This window comes from Clavelina lepadiformis, chromosome 4, assembly GCF_947623445.1.
Source record: "Clavelina lepadiformis chromosome 4, kaClaLepa1.1, whole genome shotgun sequence".
In the NCBI taxonomy this organism is placed as follows: Eukaryota; Metazoa; Chordata; class Ascidiacea; order Aplousobranchia; family Clavelinidae; genus Clavelina; species Clavelina lepadiformis.
Genome location: NC_135243.1, coordinates 18,464,327 through 18,477,846, shown reverse-complemented (window position 1 = coordinate 18,477,846; position 13,520 = coordinate 18,464,327). Strand labels below are relative to the sequence as shown.

At 41.6% G+C, this 13,520-nt stretch overlaps 43 non-coding genes and 16 pseudogenes across 43 annotated transcripts; all 59 read left to right on the top strand.

The window, feature by feature from the left end:
• The first annotated feature begins 32 nt into the window (after positions 1-32).
• Positions 33-151, top strand: LOC143453845 (5S ribosomal RNA). The gene has a single exon (XR_013115495.1). It is a non-coding gene; the product is annotated as a 5S ribosomal RNA (ribosomal RNA).
• A 111-nt stretch (positions 152-262) lies between these two features.
• Positions 263-381, top strand: LOC143454265 (5S ribosomal RNA). Its single transcript, XR_013115898.1, has one exon. It is a non-coding gene; the product is annotated as a 5S ribosomal RNA (ribosomal RNA).
• Positions 382-492: 111 nt separating this feature from the next.
• LOC143457177 (5S ribosomal RNA) lies at positions 493-603 on the top strand (annotated as a pseudogene).
• Positions 604-713: 110 nt separating this feature from the next.
• LOC143453843 (5S ribosomal RNA) lies at positions 714-832 on the top strand. The gene has a single exon (XR_013115494.1). It is a non-coding gene; the product is annotated as a 5S ribosomal RNA (ribosomal RNA).
• Positions 833-943: 111 nt separating this feature from the next.
• On the top strand, positions 944-1,062 carry LOC143455678 (5S ribosomal RNA; annotated as a pseudogene).
• Positions 1,063-1,173: 111 nt separating this feature from the next.
• On the top strand, positions 1,174-1,292 carry LOC143454045 (5S ribosomal RNA). Its single transcript, XR_013115688.1, has one exon. It is a non-coding gene; the product is annotated as a 5S ribosomal RNA (ribosomal RNA).
• Positions 1,293-1,403: 111 nt separating this feature from the next.
• On the top strand, positions 1,404-1,522 carry LOC143455636 (5S ribosomal RNA; annotated as a pseudogene).
• A 111-nt stretch (positions 1,523-1,633) lies between these two features.
• On the top strand, positions 1,634-1,752 carry LOC143455785 (5S ribosomal RNA; annotated as a pseudogene).
• Positions 1,753-1,861: 109 nt separating this feature from the next.
• On the top strand, positions 1,862-1,980 carry LOC143455015 (5S ribosomal RNA). Its single transcript, XR_013116614.1, has one exon. It is a non-coding gene; the product is annotated as a 5S ribosomal RNA (ribosomal RNA).
• A 110-nt stretch (positions 1,981-2,090) lies between these two features.
• LOC143453782 (5S ribosomal RNA) lies at positions 2,091-2,209 on the top strand. The gene has a single exon (XR_013115435.1). It is a non-coding gene; the product is annotated as a 5S ribosomal RNA (ribosomal RNA).
• A 111-nt stretch (positions 2,210-2,320) lies between these two features.
• Positions 2,321-2,438, top strand: LOC143454722 (5S ribosomal RNA). Its single transcript, XR_013116332.1, has one exon. It is a non-coding gene; the product is annotated as a 5S ribosomal RNA (ribosomal RNA).
• A 110-nt stretch (positions 2,439-2,548) lies between these two features.
• LOC143454923 (5S ribosomal RNA) lies at positions 2,549-2,666 on the top strand. Its single transcript, XR_013116525.1, has one exon. It is a non-coding gene; the product is annotated as a 5S ribosomal RNA (ribosomal RNA).
• A 111-nt stretch (positions 2,667-2,777) lies between these two features.
• LOC143454941 (5S ribosomal RNA) lies at positions 2,778-2,896 on the top strand. The gene has a single exon (XR_013116542.1). It is a non-coding gene; the product is annotated as a 5S ribosomal RNA (ribosomal RNA).
• A 111-nt stretch (positions 2,897-3,007) lies between these two features.
• Positions 3,008-3,126, top strand: LOC143454436 (5S ribosomal RNA). Its single transcript, XR_013116059.1, has one exon. It is a non-coding gene; the product is annotated as a 5S ribosomal RNA (ribosomal RNA).
• A 111-nt stretch (positions 3,127-3,237) lies between these two features.
• LOC143454721 (5S ribosomal RNA) lies at positions 3,238-3,355 on the top strand. The gene has a single exon (XR_013116331.1). It is a non-coding gene; the product is annotated as a 5S ribosomal RNA (ribosomal RNA).
• Positions 3,356-3,465: 110 nt separating this feature from the next.
• On the top strand, positions 3,466-3,584 carry LOC143456452 (5S ribosomal RNA; annotated as a pseudogene).
• A 111-nt stretch (positions 3,585-3,695) lies between these two features.
• On the top strand, positions 3,696-3,814 carry LOC143454149 (5S ribosomal RNA). The gene has a single exon (XR_013115786.1). It is a non-coding gene; the product is annotated as a 5S ribosomal RNA (ribosomal RNA).
• A 110-nt stretch (positions 3,815-3,924) lies between these two features.
• Positions 3,925-4,043, top strand: LOC143456835 (5S ribosomal RNA; annotated as a pseudogene).
• A 110-nt stretch (positions 4,044-4,153) lies between these two features.
• LOC143453574 (5S ribosomal RNA) lies at positions 4,154-4,272 on the top strand. Its single transcript, XR_013115235.1, has one exon. It is a non-coding gene; the product is annotated as a 5S ribosomal RNA (ribosomal RNA).
• Positions 4,273-4,382: 110 nt separating this feature from the next.
• Positions 4,383-4,501, top strand: LOC143454819 (5S ribosomal RNA). The gene has a single exon (XR_013116425.1). It is a non-coding gene; the product is annotated as a 5S ribosomal RNA (ribosomal RNA).
• Positions 4,502-4,612: 111 nt separating this feature from the next.
• On the top strand, positions 4,613-4,731 carry LOC143454545 (5S ribosomal RNA). The gene has a single exon (XR_013116163.1). It is a non-coding gene; the product is annotated as a 5S ribosomal RNA (ribosomal RNA).
• Positions 4,732-4,839: 108 nt separating this feature from the next.
• LOC143454140 (5S ribosomal RNA) lies at positions 4,840-4,958 on the top strand. The gene has a single exon (XR_013115779.1). It is a non-coding gene; the product is annotated as a 5S ribosomal RNA (ribosomal RNA).
• Positions 4,959-5,069: 111 nt separating this feature from the next.
• Positions 5,070-5,188, top strand: LOC143454264 (5S ribosomal RNA). Its single transcript, XR_013115897.1, has one exon. It is a non-coding gene; the product is annotated as a 5S ribosomal RNA (ribosomal RNA).
• A 111-nt stretch (positions 5,189-5,299) lies between these two features.
• Positions 5,300-5,410, top strand: LOC143456897 (5S ribosomal RNA; annotated as a pseudogene).
• Positions 5,411-5,520: 110 nt separating this feature from the next.
• LOC143453842 (5S ribosomal RNA) lies at positions 5,521-5,639 on the top strand. Its single transcript, XR_013115493.1, has one exon. It is a non-coding gene; the product is annotated as a 5S ribosomal RNA (ribosomal RNA).
• A 111-nt stretch (positions 5,640-5,750) lies between these two features.
• On the top strand, positions 5,751-5,869 carry LOC143455483 (5S ribosomal RNA; annotated as a pseudogene).
• Positions 5,870-5,980: 111 nt separating this feature from the next.
• Positions 5,981-6,099, top strand: LOC143456419 (5S ribosomal RNA). Its single transcript, XR_013117051.1, has one exon. It is a non-coding gene; the product is annotated as a 5S ribosomal RNA (ribosomal RNA).
• Positions 6,100-6,210: 111 nt separating this feature from the next.
• Positions 6,211-6,329, top strand: LOC143454990 (5S ribosomal RNA). Its single transcript, XR_013116590.1, has one exon. It is a non-coding gene; the product is annotated as a 5S ribosomal RNA (ribosomal RNA).
• A 111-nt stretch (positions 6,330-6,440) lies between these two features.
• On the top strand, positions 6,441-6,559 carry LOC143456333 (5S ribosomal RNA; annotated as a pseudogene).
• Positions 6,560-6,668: 109 nt separating this feature from the next.
• On the top strand, positions 6,669-6,787 carry LOC143454075 (5S ribosomal RNA). The gene has a single exon (XR_013115716.1). It is a non-coding gene; the product is annotated as a 5S ribosomal RNA (ribosomal RNA).
• A 110-nt stretch (positions 6,788-6,897) lies between these two features.
• Positions 6,898-7,016, top strand: LOC143457043 (5S ribosomal RNA). Its single transcript, XR_013117111.1, has one exon. It is a non-coding gene; the product is annotated as a 5S ribosomal RNA (ribosomal RNA).
• A 111-nt stretch (positions 7,017-7,127) lies between these two features.
• Positions 7,128-7,245, top strand: LOC143454720 (5S ribosomal RNA). Its single transcript, XR_013116330.1, has one exon. It is a non-coding gene; the product is annotated as a 5S ribosomal RNA (ribosomal RNA).
• Positions 7,246-7,355: 110 nt separating this feature from the next.
• Positions 7,356-7,473, top strand: LOC143454922 (5S ribosomal RNA). The gene has a single exon (XR_013116524.1). It is a non-coding gene; the product is annotated as a 5S ribosomal RNA (ribosomal RNA).
• Positions 7,474-7,584: 111 nt separating this feature from the next.
• LOC143454940 (5S ribosomal RNA) lies at positions 7,585-7,703 on the top strand. The gene has a single exon (XR_013116541.1). It is a non-coding gene; the product is annotated as a 5S ribosomal RNA (ribosomal RNA).
• A 111-nt stretch (positions 7,704-7,814) lies between these two features.
• On the top strand, positions 7,815-7,933 carry LOC143454148 (5S ribosomal RNA). The gene has a single exon (XR_013115785.1). It is a non-coding gene; the product is annotated as a 5S ribosomal RNA (ribosomal RNA).
• A 110-nt stretch (positions 7,934-8,043) lies between these two features.
• Positions 8,044-8,162, top strand: LOC143456534 (5S ribosomal RNA; annotated as a pseudogene).
• A 110-nt stretch (positions 8,163-8,272) lies between these two features.
• Positions 8,273-8,391, top strand: LOC143453573 (5S ribosomal RNA). The gene has a single exon (XR_013115234.1). It is a non-coding gene; the product is annotated as a 5S ribosomal RNA (ribosomal RNA).
• A 110-nt stretch (positions 8,392-8,501) lies between these two features.
• On the top strand, positions 8,502-8,620 carry LOC143455454 (5S ribosomal RNA; annotated as a pseudogene).
• A 111-nt stretch (positions 8,621-8,731) lies between these two features.
• LOC143454434 (5S ribosomal RNA) lies at positions 8,732-8,850 on the top strand. Its single transcript, XR_013116058.1, has one exon. It is a non-coding gene; the product is annotated as a 5S ribosomal RNA (ribosomal RNA).
• Positions 8,851-8,961: 111 nt separating this feature from the next.
• LOC143454719 (5S ribosomal RNA) lies at positions 8,962-9,079 on the top strand. Its single transcript, XR_013116329.1, has one exon. It is a non-coding gene; the product is annotated as a 5S ribosomal RNA (ribosomal RNA).
• A 110-nt stretch (positions 9,080-9,189) lies between these two features.
• Positions 9,190-9,308, top strand: LOC143454985 (5S ribosomal RNA). Its single transcript, XR_013116585.1, has one exon. It is a non-coding gene; the product is annotated as a 5S ribosomal RNA (ribosomal RNA).
• A 111-nt stretch (positions 9,309-9,419) lies between these two features.
• On the top strand, positions 9,420-9,538 carry LOC143454263 (5S ribosomal RNA). The gene has a single exon (XR_013115896.1). It is a non-coding gene; the product is annotated as a 5S ribosomal RNA (ribosomal RNA).
• Positions 9,539-9,649: 111 nt separating this feature from the next.
• LOC143455413 (5S ribosomal RNA) lies at positions 9,650-9,768 on the top strand (annotated as a pseudogene).
• A 110-nt stretch (positions 9,769-9,878) lies between these two features.
• LOC143453572 (5S ribosomal RNA) lies at positions 9,879-9,997 on the top strand. Its single transcript, XR_013115233.1, has one exon. It is a non-coding gene; the product is annotated as a 5S ribosomal RNA (ribosomal RNA).
• A 110-nt stretch (positions 9,998-10,107) lies between these two features.
• Positions 10,108-10,226, top strand: LOC143454818 (5S ribosomal RNA). The gene has a single exon (XR_013116424.1). It is a non-coding gene; the product is annotated as a 5S ribosomal RNA (ribosomal RNA).
• Positions 10,227-10,337: 111 nt separating this feature from the next.
• Positions 10,338-10,456, top strand: LOC143454544 (5S ribosomal RNA). The gene has a single exon (XR_013116162.1). It is a non-coding gene; the product is annotated as a 5S ribosomal RNA (ribosomal RNA).
• A 108-nt stretch (positions 10,457-10,564) lies between these two features.
• On the top strand, positions 10,565-10,683 carry LOC143454139 (5S ribosomal RNA). The gene has a single exon (XR_013115778.1). It is a non-coding gene; the product is annotated as a 5S ribosomal RNA (ribosomal RNA).
• Positions 10,684-10,794: 111 nt separating this feature from the next.
• On the top strand, positions 10,795-10,913 carry LOC143454262 (5S ribosomal RNA). Its single transcript, XR_013115895.1, has one exon. It is a non-coding gene; the product is annotated as a 5S ribosomal RNA (ribosomal RNA).
• Positions 10,914-11,024: 111 nt separating this feature from the next.
• On the top strand, positions 11,025-11,135 carry LOC143456895 (5S ribosomal RNA; annotated as a pseudogene).
• Positions 11,136-11,245: 110 nt separating this feature from the next.
• Positions 11,246-11,364, top strand: LOC143453841 (5S ribosomal RNA). Its single transcript, XR_013115492.1, has one exon. It is a non-coding gene; the product is annotated as a 5S ribosomal RNA (ribosomal RNA).
• A 111-nt stretch (positions 11,365-11,475) lies between these two features.
• LOC143455482 (5S ribosomal RNA) lies at positions 11,476-11,594 on the top strand (annotated as a pseudogene).
• Positions 11,595-11,705: 111 nt separating this feature from the next.
• LOC143456407 (5S ribosomal RNA) lies at positions 11,706-11,824 on the top strand. The gene has a single exon (XR_013117050.1). It is a non-coding gene; the product is annotated as a 5S ribosomal RNA (ribosomal RNA).
• A 111-nt stretch (positions 11,825-11,935) lies between these two features.
• LOC143455535 (5S ribosomal RNA) lies at positions 11,936-12,054 on the top strand (annotated as a pseudogene).
• A 111-nt stretch (positions 12,055-12,165) lies between these two features.
• On the top strand, positions 12,166-12,284 carry LOC143456332 (5S ribosomal RNA; annotated as a pseudogene).
• Positions 12,285-12,393: 109 nt separating this feature from the next.
• Positions 12,394-12,512, top strand: LOC143454073 (5S ribosomal RNA). Its single transcript, XR_013115714.1, has one exon. It is a non-coding gene; the product is annotated as a 5S ribosomal RNA (ribosomal RNA).
• A 110-nt stretch (positions 12,513-12,622) lies between these two features.
• LOC143457030 (5S ribosomal RNA) lies at positions 12,623-12,741 on the top strand. Its single transcript, XR_013117110.1, has one exon. It is a non-coding gene; the product is annotated as a 5S ribosomal RNA (ribosomal RNA).
• Positions 12,742-12,852: 111 nt separating this feature from the next.
• On the top strand, positions 12,853-12,970 carry LOC143454718 (5S ribosomal RNA). Its single transcript, XR_013116328.1, has one exon. It is a non-coding gene; the product is annotated as a 5S ribosomal RNA (ribosomal RNA).
• Positions 12,971-13,080: 110 nt separating this feature from the next.
• Positions 13,081-13,198, top strand: LOC143454921 (5S ribosomal RNA). Its single transcript, XR_013116523.1, has one exon. It is a non-coding gene; the product is annotated as a 5S ribosomal RNA (ribosomal RNA).
• A 111-nt stretch (positions 13,199-13,309) lies between these two features.
• Positions 13,310-13,428, top strand: LOC143454939 (5S ribosomal RNA). Its single transcript, XR_013116540.1, has one exon. It is a non-coding gene; the product is annotated as a 5S ribosomal RNA (ribosomal RNA).
• Positions 13,429-13,520: the final 92 nt, after the last annotated feature.

Sequence of the window (13,520 nt, the reverse complement as noted above, 5' to 3'; positions counted from 1 at the left end):
ATTGAAAAGGCCATTTTCTTTCTTTTGAAATCGTCTACGACCATACCAGGTTGAGTAGACCCGATCTCGTTCGATCTCGGAAGTTAAACAACCTCGGGCCCGGTTAGTACTTGGATGGGTGACCGCCTGGGAATACCGGGTGTTGTAAGCATTTTAGTCATGCTGTATATTTCAATGAAATTTCTAGCAACTGTTTGCTTTTGTCAAACATCCTATGCAATCGAATTATAATTGAAAAAGCCATTTTCTTTCTTTCGAAAACGCCTACGACCATACCAGGTTGAGTAGACCCGATCTCGTTCGATCTCGGAAGTTAAGCAACCTCGAGCCCGGTTAGTACTTGGATGGGTGACCGCCTGGGAATACCGGGTGTTGTAAGCATTTTAGTCATGCTGTATATTTCAATCAAATTTCTAGCAACTGTTTGCTTTTGTCAAACTTCCTATGCAATCGAATTATAATTGAAAAGGCCATTTTCTTTCTTTTGAAATCGCCTACGACCATACCAGGTTGAGTATACCCGATCTCGGAAGTTAAGCAACCGATCGGGCCCGGTTAGTACTTGGATGGGTGACCGCCTGGGAATACCGGGTTTTGTAAGCATTTTAGTCATGCTGTATATTTCAATGAAATTTATAGCAACTGTTTGCGTTTTTGAATTTCCTATGCAATCGAATTATAATTGAAAAGGCCATTTTCTTTCTTTTGAAATCGTCTACGACCATACCAGGTTGAGTAGACCCGATCTCGTTCGATCTCGGAAGTTAAACAACCTCGGGCCCGGTTAGTACTTGGATGGGTGACCGCCTGGGAATACCGGGTGTTGTAAGCATTTTAGTCATGCTGTATATTTCAATCAAATTTCTAGCAACTGTTTGCTTTTGTCAAACTTCCTATGCAATCGAATTATAATTGAAAAAGCCATTTTCTTTCTTTTGAAAACGCCTACGACCATACCAGGTTGAGTAGACCCGATCTCGTTCGATTTTGGAAGTTAAGCAACCTCGAGCCCGGTTAGTACTTGGATGGGTGACCGCCTGGGAATACCGGGTGTTGTAAGCATTTTAGTCATGCTGTATATTTCAATGAAATTTCTAGCAACTGTTTGCATTTGTCAAACTTCCTATGCAATCGAATTATAATTGAAAAGGCCATTTTCTTTCTTTTGAAATCGCCTACGACCATACCAGGTTGAGTAGACCCGATCTCGTTCGATCTCGGAAGTTAAGCAACCTCGGGCCCGGTTAGTACTTGGATGGGTGACCGCCTGGAAATACCGGGTGTTGTAAGCATTTTAGTCATGCTGTATATTTCAATCAAATTTCTAGCAATTGTTTGCCTTTGTCAAACTTCCTATGCAATCGAATTATAATTGAAAAGGCCATTTGCTTTCTTTTGAATTCGCCTACGACCATACCAGGTTGAGTAGATCCGATCTCGTTCGATTTCGGAAGTTAAGCAACCTCGGGCCCGGTTAGTACTTGGATGGGTGACCGCCTGGGAATACCGGGTTTTGTAAGCATTTTAGTCATGCTGTATATTTCAATCAAATTTCTAGCAATTGTTTGCCTTTGTCAAACTCTCTATGCAATCGAAATATAATTTAAAAGGCCATTTTCTTTCTTTTGAAATCGCCTACGACCATACCAGGTTGAGTAGACCCGATCTCGTTCGATCTCGGAAGTTAAGCAAGCTCGCGCTCGGTTAGTACTTGGATGGGTGACCGCCAGGGAATACCGAGTGTTGTAAGCATTTTAGTCATGCTGTATATTTCAATCAAATTTCTAGCAACGGTTTGCGTTTTAAATTTCCTATGCAATCGAATTATAATTGAAAAGGCCATTTTCTTTCTTTTGAATTCGCCTACGACCATACCAGGTTGAGTAGACCCGATCTTGTTCGATCTCGGAAGTTAAGCAACCTCGGGCCCGGTTAGTACTTGGATGGGTGACCGCCTGGGAATACCGGGTGTAGTAAGCATTTTAGTCATGCTGTATATTTCAATCAAATTTATAGCAACTGTTTGCGTTTTTGAATTTCCTATGCAAGCGAATTATATTTGAAAAGGCCATTTTCTTTCTTTTGAAATCGCCTACGACCATACCAGGTTGAGTAGACCCGATCTCGTTCGATCTCGGAAGTTAAACAACCTCGGGCCCGGTTAGTACTTGGATGGGTGACCGCCTGTGAATACCAGGTGTTGTAAGCATTTTAGTCATGCTGTATATTTCAATGAAATTTCTAGCAACTGTTTGCCTTTGTAAAATTTCCTATGCAATCGAATTATAATTGAAAGGGCCATTTTCTTTCTTTTGAAATCGCTTACGACCATACCAGGTTGAGTAGACCGATTTCGTTCGATCTCGGAAGTTAAGCAACCTCGGGCCCGGTTAGTACTTGGATGGGTGACCGCCTGGGAATACCGGGTGTTGTAAGCATTTTAGTCATGCTGTATATTTCAATCAAATTTCTAGCCACTGTTTGCGTTTTTGAATTTCTTATGCAATCGAATTATAATTGAAAAGGCCATTTTCTTTCTTTTGAATTCGCCTACGACCATACCAGGTTGAGTAGACCCGATCTCGTTCGATCTCGGAAGTTAAGCAACCTCGGGCCCGGTTAGTACTTGGATGGGTGACCGCCTGGAATACCGGGTGTTGTAAGCATTTTAGTCATGCTGTATATTTCAATCAAATTTCTGGCAACTGTTTGCCTTTGTCAAATTTCCTATGCAATCGAATTATAATTTAAAAGGCCATTTTCTTTCTTTTGAAATCGCCTACGACCATACCAGGTTGAGTAGACCCGTTCTCGTTCGATCTCGGAAGTTAAGCAACCTCGGGCCCGGTTAGTACTTGGATAGGTGACCGCCTGGGAATACCAGGTGTTGTAAGCATTTTAGTCATGCTGTATATTTCAATCAAATTTCTAGCAATTGTTTGCCTTTGTCAAACTCTTTATGCAATCGAATTATAATTGAAAAGGCCATTTTCTTTCTTTTGAAATCGCCTACGACCATACCAGGTTGAGTAGACCCGTTCTCGTTCGATCTCGGAAGTTAAACAACCTCGGGCCCGGTTAGTACTTGGATGGGTGACCGCCTGGGAATACCAGGTGTTGTAAGCATTTTAGTCATGCTGTATATTTCAATGAAATTTATAGCAACTGTTTGCCTTTGTAAAATTTCCTATGCAATCGAATTATAATTGAAAAGGCCATTTTCTTTCTTTTGAAATCGCTTACGACCATACCAGGTTGAGTAGACCGATTTCGTTCGATCTCGGAAGTTAAGCAACCTCGGGCCCGGTTAGTACTTGGATGGGTGACCGCCTGGGAATACCGGGTGTTGTAAGCATTTTAGTCATGCTGTATATTTCAATCAAATTTCTAGCCACTGTTTGCGTTTTTGAATTTCTTATGCAATCGAATTATAATTGAAAAGGCCATTTGCTTTCTTTTGAATTCGCCTACGACCATACCAGGTTGAGTAGACCCGATCTAGTTCGATCTCGGAAGTTAAGCAACCTCGGCCCCGGTTAGTACTTGGATGGGTGACTGCCTGGGAATACCGGGTTTTGTAAGCATTTTAGTCATGCTGTATATTTCAATCAAACTTCTAGCAATTGTTTGCCTTTGTCAAACTCTCTATGCAATCGAATTATAATTGAAAAGGCCATTTTCTTTCTTTTGAAATCGCCTACGACCATACCAGGTTGAGTAGACCCGATCTCGTTCGATCTCGGAAGTTAAGCAACCTCGGGCCCGGTTAGTACTTGGATGGGTGACCGCCTGGGAATACCGAGTGTTGTAAGCATTTTAGTCATGCTGTATATTTCAATCAAATTTCTAGCAACGGTTTGCGTTTTTAAATTTCTTATGCAATCGAATTATAATTGAAAAGGCCATTTTCTTTCTTTTGAATTCGCCTACGACCATACAAGGTTGAGTAGACCCGATCTCGTTCGATCTCGGAAGTTAAGCAACTTCGGGCCCGGTTAGTACTTGGATGGTGAACCGCCTGGGATTACCGGGTGTTGTAAGCATTTTAGTCATGCTGTATATTTCAATCAAATTTATAGCAACTGTTTGCGTTTTTGAATTTCCTATGCAAGCGAATTATATTTGAAAAGGCCATTTTCTTTCTTTTGAAATCGCCTACGACCATACCAGGTTGAGTAGACCCGATCTCGTTCGATCTCGGAAGTTAAACAACCTCGGGCCCGGTTAGTACTTGGATGGGTGACCGCCTGGGAATACCGGGTGTTGTAAGCATTTTAGTCATGCTGTATATTTCAATCAAATTTCTAGCAACTGTTTGCGTTTTTGAATTTCTTATGCAATCGAATTATAATTTAAAAGGCCATTTTCTTTCTTTTGAAATCGCCTACGACCATACCAGGTTGAGTAGACCCGTTCTCGTTCGATCTCGGAAGTTAAGCAACCTCGGGCCCGGTTAGTACTTGGATGGGTGACCGCCTAGGAATACCGGGTGTTGTAAGCATTTTAGTCATGCTGTATATTTCAATCAAATTTATAGCAACTGTTTGCTTTTGTCAAATTTCCTATGCAATCGAATTATAATTGAAAAGGCCATTTTCTTTCTTTTGAAATCGCCTACGACCATACCAGGTTGAGTGGACCCGATCTCGTTCGATCTCGGAAGTTAAGCAACCTCGGGCCCGGTTAGTACTTGGATGGGTGGCCGCCTGGGAATACCTAGTGTTGTAAGCATTTTAGTCATGCTGTATATTTCAATCAAATTTATAGCAACTGTTTGCTTTTCGAATTTCCTATGCAATCGAATTATAATTGAAAAGGCCATTTTCTTTTTTTGAATTTGCCTACGACCATACCAGGTTGAGTAGACCCGATCTCGTTCGATCTCAGAAGTTAAGCAACCTCGGGCCCGGTTAGTACTTGGATGGGTGACCGCCTGGGAATACCGGGTGTTGTAAGCATTTTAGTCATGCTGTATATTTCAATGAAATTTCTAGCAACTGTTTGCTTTTGTCAAACATCCTATGCAATCGAATTATAATTGAAAAAGCCATTTTCTTTCTTTCGAAAACGCCTACGACCATACCAGGTTGAGTAGACCCGATCTCGTTCGATCTCGGAAGTTAAGCAACCTCGAGCCCGGTTAGTACTTGGATGGGTGACCGCCTGGGAATACCGGGTGTTGTAAGCATTTTAGTCATGCTGTATATTTCAATCAAATTTCTAGCAACTGTTTGCTTTTGTCAAACTTCCTATGCAATCGAATTATAATTGAAAAGGCCATTTTCTTTCTTTTGAAATCGCCTACGACCATACCAGGTTGAGTATACCCGATCTCGGAAGTTAAGCAACCGATCGGGCCCGGTTAGTACTTGGATGGGTGACCGCCTGGGAATACCGGGTGTTGTAAGCATTTTAGTCATGCTGTATATTTCAATGAAATTTATAGCAACTGTTTGCGTTTTTGAATTTCCTATGCAATCGAATTATAATTGAAAAGGCCATTTTCTTTCTTTTGAAATCGTCTACGACCATACCAGGTTGAGTAGACCCGATCTCGTTCGATCTCGGAAGTTAAACAACCTCGGGCCCGGTTAGTACTTGGATGGGTGACCGCCTGGGAATACCGGGTGTTGTAAGCATTTTAGTCATGCTGTATATTTCAATCAAATTTCTAGCAACTGTTTGCTTTTGTCAAACTTCCTATGCAATCGAATTATAATTGAAAAAGCCATTTTCTTTCTTTTGAAAACGCCTACGACCATACCAGGTTGAGTAGACCCGATCTCGTTCGATTTTGGAAGTTAAGCAACCTCGAGCCCGGTTAGTACTTGGATGGGTGACCGCCTGGGAATACCAGGTGTTGTAAGCATTTTAGTCATGCTGTATATTTCAATGAAATTTCTAGCAACTGTTTGCATTTGTCAAACTTCCTATGCAATCGAATTATAATTGAAAAGGCCATTTTCTTTCTTTTGAAATCGCCTACGACCATACCAGGTTGAGTAGACCCGATCTCGTTCGATCTCGGAAGTTAAGCAACCTCGGGCCCGGTTAGTACTTGGATGGGTGACCGCCTGGGAATACCGGGTGTTGTAAGCATTTTAGTCATGCTGTAAATTTCAATCAAATTTCTAGCAATTGTTTGCCTTTGTCAAACTTCCTATGCAATCGAATTATAATTGAAAAGGCCATTTGCTTTCTTTTGAATTCGCCTACGACCATACCAGGTTGAGTAGATCCGATCTCGTTCGATCTCGGAAGTTAAGCAACCTCGGGCCCGGTTAGTACTTGGATGGGTGACCGCCTGGGAATACCGGGTTTTGTAAGCATTTTAGTCATGCTGTATATTTCAATGAAATTTCTAGCAATTGTTTGCCTTTGTCAAACTCTCTATGCAATCGAATTATAATTTAAAAGGCCATTTTCTTTCTTTTGAAATCGCCTACGACCATACCAGGTTGAGTAGACCCGATCTCGTTCGATCTCGGAAGTTAAGCAAGCTCGCGCCCGGTTAGTACTTGGATGGGTGACCGCCAGGGAATACCGAGTGTTGTAAGCATTTTAGTCATGCTGTATATTTCAATCAAATTTCTAGCAACGGTTTGCGTTTTAAATTTCCTATGCAATCGAATTATAATTGAAAAGGCCATTTTCTTTCTTTTGAATTCGCCTACGACCATACCAGGTTGAGTAGACCCGATCTTGTTCGATCTCGGAAGTTAAGCAACCTCGGGCCCGGTTAGTACTTGGATGGGTGACCGCCTGGGAATACCGGGTGTTGTAAGCATTTTAGTCATGCTGTATATTTCAATCAAATTTATAGCAACTGTTTGCGTTTTTGAATTTCCTATGCAAGCGAATTATATTTGAAAAGGCCATTTTCTTTCTTTTGAAATCGCCTACGACCATACCAGGTTGAGTAGACCCGATCTCGTTCGATCTCGGAAGTTAAACAACCTCGGGCCCGGTTAGTACTTGGATGGGTGACCGCCTGGGAATACCAGGTGTTGTAAGCATTTTAGTCATGCTGTATATTTCAATGAAATTTCTAGCAACTGTTTGCCTTTGTAAAATTTCCTATGCAATCGAATTATAATTGAAAGGGCCATTTTCTTTCTTTTGAAATCGCTTACGACCATACCAGGTTGAGTAGACCGATTTCGTTCGATCTCGGAAGTTAAGCAACCTCGGGCCCGGTTAGTACTTGGATGGGTGACCGCCTGGGAATACCGGGTGTTGTAAGCATTTTAGTCATGCTGTATATTTCAATCAAATTTCTAGCCACTGTTTGCGTTTTTGAATTTCTTATGCAATCGAATTATAATTGAAAAGGCCATTTTCTTTCTTTTGAATTCGCCTACGACCATACCAGGTTGAGTAGACCCGATCTCGTTCGATCTCGGAAGTTAAGCAACCTCGGGCCCGGTTAGTACTTGGATGGGTGACCGCCTGGAATACCGGGTGTTGTAAGCATTTTAGTCATGCTGTATATTTCAATCAAATTTCTGGCAACTGTTTGCCTTTGTCAAATTTCCTATGCAATCGAATTATAATTTAAAAGGCCATTTTCTTTCTTTTGAAATCGCCTACGACCATACCAGGTTGAGTAGACCCGTTCTCGTTCGATCTCGGAAGTTAAGCAACCTCGGGCCCGGTTAGTACTTGGATAGGTGACCGCCTGGGAATACCAGGTGTTGTAAGCATTTTAGTCATGCTGTATATTTCAATCAAATTTCTAGCAATTGTTTGCCTTTGTCAAACTCTTTATGCAATCGAATTATAATTGAAAAGGCCATTTTCTTTCTTTTGAAATCGCCTACGACCATACCAGGTTGAGTAGACCCGATCTCGTTCGATCTCGGAAGTTAAGCAACCTCGGGCCCGGTTAGTACTTGGATGGGTGACCGCCTGGGAATACCGAGTGTTGTAAGCATTTTAGTCATGCTGTATATTTCAATCAAATTTCTAGCAACGGTTTGCGTTTTTAAATTTCTTATGCAATCGAATTATAATTGAAAAGGCCATTTTCTTTCTTTTGAATTCGCCTACGACCATACAAGGTTGAGTAGACCCGATCTCGTTCGATCTCGGAAGTTAAGCAACCTCGGGCCCGGTTAGTACTTGGATGGTGAACCGCCTGGGATTACCGGGTGTTGTAAGCATTTTAGTCATGCTGTATATTTCAATCAAATTTATAGCAACTGTTTGCGTTTTTGAATTTCCTATGCAAGCGAATTATATTTGAAAAGGCCATTTTCTTTCTTTTGAAATCGCCTACGACCATACCAGGTTGAGTAGACCCGATCTCGTTCGATCTCGGAAGTTAAACAACCTCGGGCCCGGTTAGTACTTGGATGGGTGACCGCCTGGGAATACCGGGTGTTGTAAGCATTTTAGTCATGCTGTATATTTCAATCAAATTTCTAGCAACTGTTTGCGTTTTTGAATTTCTTATGCAATCGAATTATAATTTAAAAGGCCATTTTCTTTCTTTTGAAATCGCCTACGACCATACCAGGTTGAGTAGACCCGTTCTCGTTCGATCTCGGAAGTTAAGCAACATCGGGCCCGGTTAGTACTTGGATGGGTGACCGCCTGGGAATACCGGGTGTTGTAAGCATTTTAGTCATGCTGTATATTTCAATCAAATTTATAGCAACTGTTTGCTTTTGTCAAATTTCCTATGCAATCGAATTATAATTGAATAGGCCATTTTCTTTCTTTTGAAATCGCCTACGACCATACCAGGTTGAGTAGACCCGTTCTCGTTCGATCTCGGAAGTTAAACAACCTCGGGCCCGGTTAGTACTTGGATGGGTGACCGCCTGGGAATACCAGGTGTTGTAAGCATTTTAGTCATGCTGTATATTTCAATGAAATTTATAGCAACTGTTTGCTTTTGTAAAATTTCCTATGCAATCGAATTATAATTGAAAAGGCCATTTTCTTTCTTTTGAAATCGCTTACGACCATACCAGGTTGAGTAGACCGATTTCGTTCGATCTCGGAAGTTAAGCAACCTCGGGCCCGGTTAGTACTTGGATGGGTGACCGCCTGGGAATACCGGGTGTTGTAAGCATTTTAGTCATGCTGTATATTTCAATCAAATTTATAGCCACTGTTTGCGTTTTTGAATTTCTTATGCAATCGAATTATAATTGAAAAGGCCATTTGCTTTCTTTTGAATTCGCCTACGACCATACTAGGTTGAGTAGACCCGATCTCGTTCGATCTCGGAAGTTAAGCAACCTCGGCCCCGGTTAGTACTTGGATGGGTGACCGTCTGGGAATACCGGGTGTTGTAAGCATTTTAGTCATGCTGTATATTTCAATCAAATTTCTAGCAACTGTTTGCTTTTGTCAAACATCCTATGCAATCGAATTATAATTGAAAAAGCCATTTTCTTTCTTTCGAAAACGCCTACGACCATACCAGGTTGAGTAGACCCGATCTCGTTCGATCTCGGAAGTTAAGCAACCTCGAGCCCGGTTAGTACTTGGATGGGTGACCGCCTGGGAATACCGGGTGTTGTAAGCATTTTAGTCATGCTGTATATTTCAATCAAATTTCTGGCAACTGTTTGTCTTTGTCAAACTTCCTATGCAATCGAATTATAATTGAAAAAGCCATTTTCTTTCTTTCGAAAACGCCTACGACCATACCAGGTTGAGTAGACCCGATCTCGTTCGATGTCGGAAGTTAAGCAACCTCGAGCCCGGTTAGTACTTGGATGGGTGACCGCCTGGGAATACCGGGTGTTGTAAGCATTTTAGTCATGCTGAATATTTCAATGAAATTTCTAGCAACTGTTTGCTTTTTTGAATTTCCTATGCAAGCGAATTATATTTGAAAAGGCCATTTTCTTTCTTTTGAAATCGCCTACGACCATACCAGGTTGAGTAGACCCGATCTCGTTCGATCTCGGAAGTTAAACAACCTCGGGCCCGGTTAGTACTTGGATGGGTGACCGCCTGGGAATACCGGGTGTTGTAAGCATTTTAGTCATGCTGTATATTTCAATCAAATTTCTAGCAACTGTTTGCGTTTTTGAATTTCTTATGCAATCGAATTATAATTTAAAAGGCCATTTTCTTTCTTTTGAAATCGCCTACGACCATACCAGGTTGAGTAGACCCGTTCTCGTTCGATCTCGGAAGTTAAGCAACCTCGGGCCCGGTTAGTACTTGGATGGGTGACCGCCTAGGAATACCGGGTGTTGTAAGCATTTTAGTCATGCTGTATATTTCAATCAAATTTACAGCAAATGTTTGCTTTTGTCAAATTTCCTATGCAATCGAATTATAATTGAAAAGGCCATTTTCTTTCTTTTGAAATCGCCTACGACCATACCAGGTTGAGTGGACCCGATCTCGTTCGATCTCGGAAGTTAAGCAACCTCGGGCCCGGTTAGTACTTGGATGGGTGGCCGCCTGGGAATACCTAGTGTTGTAAGCATTTTAGTCATGCTGTATATTTCAATCAAATTTATAGCAACTGTTTGCTTTTCGAATTTCCTATGCAATCGAATTATAATTGAAAAGGCCATTTTCTTTTTTTGAATTTGCCTACGACCATACCAGGTTGAGTAGACCCGATCTCGTTCGATCTCAGAAGTTAAGCAACCTCGGGCCCGGTTAGTACTTGGATGGGTGACCGCCTGGGAATACCGGGTGTTGTAAGCATTTTAGTCATGCTGTATATTTCAATGAAATTTCTAGCAACTGTTTGCTTTTGTCAAACATCTTATGCAATCGAATTATAATTGAAAAAGCCATTTTCTTTCTTTCGAAAACGCCTACGACCATACCAGGTTGAGTAGACCCGATCTCGTTCGATCTCGGAAGTTAAGCAACCTCGAGCCCGGTTAGTACTTGGATGGGTGACCGCCTGGGAATACCGGGTGTTGTAAGCATTTTAGTCATGCTGTATATTTCAATCAAATTTCTAGCAACTGTTTGCTTTTGTCAAACTTCCTATGCAATCGAATTATAATTGAAAAGGCCATTTTCTTTCTTTTGAAATCGCCTACGACCATACCAGGTTGAGTATACCCGATCTCGGAAGTTAAGCAACCGATCGGGCCCGGTTAGTACTTGGATGGGTGACCGCCTGGGAATACCGGGTGTTGTAAGCATTTTAGTCATGCTGTATATTTCAATGAAATTTATAGCAACTGTTTGCGTTTTTGAATTTCTTATGCAATCGAATTATAATTGAAAAGGCCATTTTCTTTCTTTTGAAATCGTCTACGACCATACCAGGTTGAGTAGACCCGATCTCGTTCGATCTCGGAAGTTAAACAACCTCGGGCCCGGTTAGTACTTGGATGGGTGACCGCCTGGGAATACCGGGTGTTGTAAGCATTTTAGTCATGCTGTATATTTCAATCAAATTTCTAGCAACTGTTTGCTTTTGTCAAACTTCCTATGCAATCGAATTATAATTGAAAAAGCCATTTTCTTTCTTTTGAAAACGCCTACGACCATACCAGGTTGAGTAGACCCGATCTCGTTCGATTTTGGAAGTTAAGCAACCTCGAGCCCGGTTAGTACTTGGATGGGTGACCGCCTGGGAATACCAGGTGTTGTAAGCATTTTAGTCATGCTGTATATTTCAATGAAATTTCTAGCAACTGTTTGCATTTGTCAAACTTCCTATGCAATCGAATTATAATTGAAAAGGCCATTTTCTTTCTTTTGAAATCGCCTACGACCATACCAGGTTGAGTAGACCCGATCTCGTTCGATCTCGGAAGTTAAGCAACCTCGGGCCCGGTTAGTACTTGGATGGGTGACCGCCTGGGAATACCGGGTGTTGTAAGCATTTTAGTCATGCTGTAAATTTCAATCAAATTTCTAGCAATTGTTTGCCTTTGTCAAACTTCCTATGCAATCGAATTATAATTGAAAAGGCCATTTGCTTTCTTTTGAATTCGCCTACGACCATACCAGGTTGAGTAGATCCGATCTCGTTCGATCTCGGAAGTTAAGCAACCTCGGGCCCGGTTAGTACTTGGATGGGTGATCGCCTGGGAATACCGGGTTTTGTAAGCATTTTAGTCATGCTGTATATTTCAATCAAATTTCTAGCAATTGTTTGCCTTTGTCAAACTCTCTATGCAATCGAATTATAATTTAAAAGGCCATTTTCTTTCTTTTGAAATCGCCTACGACCATACCAGGTTGAGTAGACCCGATCTCGTTCGATCTCGGAAGTTAAGCAAGCTCGCGCCCGGTTAGTACTTGGATGGGTGACCGCCAGGGAATACCGAGTGTTGTAAGCATTTTAGTCATGCTGTATATTTCAATCAAATTTCTAGCAACGGTTTGCGTTTTAAATTTCCTATGCAATCGAATTATAATTGAAAAGGCCATTTTCTTTCTTTTGAATTCGCCTACGACCATACCAGGTTGAGTAGACCCGATCTTGTTCGATCTCGGAAGTTAAGCAACCTCGGGCCCGGTTAGTACTTGGATGGGTGACCGCCTGGGAATACCGGGTGTTGTAAGCATTTTAGTCATGCTGTATATTTCAATCAAATTTATAGCAACTGTTTGCGTTTTTGAATTTCCTATGCAAGCGAATTATATTTGAAAAGGCCATTTTCTTTCTTTTGAAATCGCCTACGACCATACCAGGTTGAGTAGACCCGATCTCGTTCGATCTCGGAAGTTAAACAACCTCGGGCCCGGTTAGTACTTGGATGGGTGACCGCCTGGGAATACCAGGTGTTGTAAGCATTTTAGTCATGCTGTATATTTCAATGAAATTTCTAGCAACTGTTTGCCTTTGTAAAATTTCCTATGCAATCGAATTATAATTGAAAGGGCCATTTTCTTTCTTTTGAAATCGCTTACGACCATACCAGGTTGAGTAGACCGATTTCGTTCGATCTCGGAAGTTAAGCAACCTCGGGCCCGGTTAGTACTTGGATGGGTGACCGCCTGGGAATACCGGGTGTTGTAAGCATTTTAGTCATGCTGTATATTTCAATCAAATTTCTAGCCACTGTTTGCGTTTTTGAATTTCTTATGCAATCGAATTATAATTGAAAAGGCCATTTTCTTTCTTTTGAATTCGCCTACGACCATACCAGGTTGAGTAGACCCGATCTCGTTCGATCTCGGAAGTTAAGCAACCTCGGGCCCGGTTAGTACTTGGATGGGTGACCGCCTGGAATACCGGGTGTTGTAAGCATTTTAGTCATGCTGTATATTTCAATCAAATTTCTGGCAACTGTTTGCCTTTGTCAAATTTCCTATGCAATCGAATTATAATTTAAAAGGCCATTTTCTTTCTTTTGAAATCGCCTACGACCATACCAGGTTGAGTAGACCCGTTCTCGTTCGATCTCGGAAGTTAAGCAACCTCGGGCCCGGTTAGTACTTGGATAGGTGACCGCCTGGGAATACCAGGTGTTGTAAGCATTTTAGTCATGCTGTATATTTCAATCAAATTTCTAGCAATTGTTTGCCTTTGTCAAACTCTTTATGCAATCGAATTATAATTGAAAAGGCCA